Below are 2,938 nucleotides of genomic sequence, written 5' to 3'. Positions count from 1 at the left end.
AATGATGGTGCCAACTTGGGCCAGTGAAGCAATGTCCTCCACAACTAGACTGAAGAACAAAAGGACAGCAACTTGTTTGTTCCCCTTCCCCCAATTCCCCAGCGCTATTGCCATCCCCCAATTCCCGAATAAAAATCTTAAAAAAAAAAAAAAGGTCTTTAAAAAGATATTGAGCAGTTGGGTGCAAGGCCATATTTCAAAAAAAGGAGGGGTTGGGGAGACATGTTAAAAGGAAATTCTGTGTGTTGCCTCAATTCTCAGATAAATCCGGATCTTACTGCCCACGGAAAAGTGGCTTGTCCTCAGCCTCTTTCTGTGCGTCTCTGGAAGAGGCCTGGAGGCCCCTGGGGGCAGCCAGCGTTTCCTTCTCCCCCTGACAAAGGGACAGTGGGAGCTGGGTCACGTGGCGAGGCACTTTTCTTCTTCCTCAAAAACAGGGAATGGTCCTTTCGGGGCCTGGCTACCGCTTCTGCACAAGTATTTATGAGCTGTGAGAGTTAAGATCATAAGGCTCCCATATTTTGCTTTATAAAAAAGCCAATAACTTAAGAAAATGTTTTCTCCATAAGAGAAACTTCAAAGGTCCTAGAGAATAACACACTAACATTATTGAAAGTCCACTTCTCACACATCTTGAATATCGGCAGGGAAGAATGCGCTGAAGCCAGGCGGGCCTCTTCGTGGCGTAAGGATCCCTTTGTTTTTCTTCATCGCTGGCAATGCAATGCAGGACCCAAGCTGTGAGGCATTTAGCTGCGGCTGTGTGCAGGGCCGGCTTGCAAAGCAGATTCCTTTTCATCCAGAGGACGCTTACAGAAGCAGGAACTATTGAAAATATCGCCGCACTTTAAGAAAATAAAAATTTAAAACCTCCTTGCTGCTGTCGAGAGGCAAAGTAGCCTCATGATCCTCTGCGTGGAGCATATGGGAGTCATTTAGGGCAATTACGCAGAGAGGCCGAAAGTGAACTTACTGAGAGCCTAGGCCTGCATTTACTAGTTGGGTTGAGTTTGGCCAAGTTATTTAAACTGGCTGAGCCTCAGTTTGATCACCCATTAATTGGGATAATAATATTTGCTCAGACTGTTTCACAGGGCTTCTGAGAAGATCAAATGAGGTTATATTTAAATTGCGTGTGTGTGTGCGAGCGCGCGCGCGCTCGTGTGCGCCCACATTCCTGCTTCAGAGAGAGAAAATCTGCTTTTCCATGTTTTTACTCCTTCCCAGGGGAGAGGAGAGGCTTGTCTGATGGGTGGGTCAGTTCTTGGAAGCCACGGGCCAAGGTTCACCAGGAGTGCTTGGCAAGCCTCTGTGCTCCAGTCCCACCTGCCTGATGGAGCCAGTGGTGCCAGTGGACCTCATCATGCAGCCGGCTGTGGTTGGATGTGCGCTCTGTAAGCCACAGCACATCCATGGCAATCCTTACTGTGACAGTCATGGTCTCGAGCTGGGAGATGGGGGTCTCCATTGTGCCCCTGAGCTTTGGGGGTGACGGGCACTTGCTTGGCAGGAGTCCTGGCTATTCTGGCTCCCAGTTGGCTGGTGACTTTTGAGTGGGGAGAAAAGGGTGAGTTTAAGGCCTGGAAAGACAGAATGAGTTATTCAGGGATTATAATTGGACCGACATTGAAAACCAGTTTCTGGCAAAACTGTGAACATTGCGAAGTGTGTCATCGGGCAGTTGGCCTCCTTTTTCTGCACTTGCGTTTTCTCCCTTCCTCCACTGCTTTCCAGAAAGACCCAATGCCAATCATCTGTACTTTAGAGAGGATTGAGGTTCGTGTACCCTCTGTCCCCTGTGGATTTGTATTTGAAGTTCAGTGCTCATTATGGAAGCAGAGCTTCCATTGTGTGTTAGAAACATTTCATTGAGAAGTCAGAGGAAGGATTTTCCAATGTCTCTGATATTTTGCCTTTTACATTTCCCTTTCTGCTTCCTAAATGAAAAAGTGGTCCAGTCCATTGCCCTAGGAACACAGGAGCTTGATCCTGACACTCCTCTGGGGATATATTTAAAGCCCTTTTAAAGACCTGTCTCTGCTCTTAATTTTAAGGAAGAGGTAACAGCTGACGATACAGTCTCCCTCTGAGTGGGTCTTTAGAGACTCATTTATGTGACTCATTGGCCTCTGAATATGAACAGCATGGCAGCACAAAAGCTCTTAAATGGTTGAAAAGTAAAAAAATGATAAAGTTATAATTAATTTACCCATAGAGTAGTGCCCCCTTATCTGTGGAGAATACGTTCAGAACCCCCAGTGGATGCCTGAAACTGCGGATAGTACAAGACCCTGTACATACTATGTTTTTTCCTAGTCATACATACCTTCCTCCTTAATCAACTTCAACTCTGCCGGAAATGTGACAGCAGCTTCTTCATCAGCAGATGCAGCCTCTGCAGTAATTTTTACATTTCTCAGTCCAAACCTATTCCTGAATCTGTGTAAGATCCCTTGCTGAAGTCTTCATACAGGCTCAGTGCTTTCTGGCGCAACACCGTGCTGTCAACCGGAACATGTTTTCTGTTCATGTCTTCCACCCACAAACTTAATGCCTTTTCCATCTTAACTAAGCACTTATCACGCACCGTGGCCATCACTTTTGCAGTTTGAGGTGCCACAGCAAAACTAGCACGAATTTCCTTTTCCTTCTTCACAATTTCACGGATAGAAGATTCGTTCTTACTGTAGATCTTAGCAACCTCATCATAGTTTTATTTTTTTCCTTTCCTTATTAAGTTAAGAGCTTTCACCTTCTCACTTAAAGGAAGCACTTTGCGGCTTTTCTTTGGCGTATCTGAATTGCCAGCATCACTACTCTTGTGCTTTGGGGCCATTATTAAGTAAAATAAGGGTGACTTGAACACCAGTACTGTGATACCCAGACAGTTGATCTGATAACGGAAACGGCTACTAAGTGACTAATGGGTAGGAATGTC

General features: G+C 45.7%; 1 protein-coding gene across 2 annotated transcripts in view; it reads right to left on the bottom strand.

Annotated features, from left to right (window-relative positions):
• LOC109385016 (general transcription factor II-I repeat domain-containing protein 2) overlaps positions 1-2,439 on the bottom strand; it is a 394,301-nt gene extending 391,862 nt beyond the window's left edge. For both annotated transcript variants that reach the window (XM_019646848.1, XM_019646849.1), the window contains exon 1: positions 2,327-2,439. The gene's annotated coding sequence lies outside the window, so the exon portion shown is untranslated. The remainder of the gene's footprint in view (positions 1-2,326) is intronic.
• Between the last annotated feature and the right edge of the window lie 499 nt (positions 2,440-2,938).

Source organism: Hipposideros armiger, unplaced genomic scaffold, assembly GCF_001890085.2.
Source record: "Hipposideros armiger isolate ML-2016 unplaced genomic scaffold, ASM189008v1 scaffold_107, whole genome shotgun sequence".
Lineage (NCBI taxonomy): Eukaryota > Metazoa > Chordata > Mammalia > Chiroptera > Hipposideridae > Hipposideros > Hipposideros armiger.
This window is presented reverse-complemented; position numbering and strand designations above follow the sequence as displayed.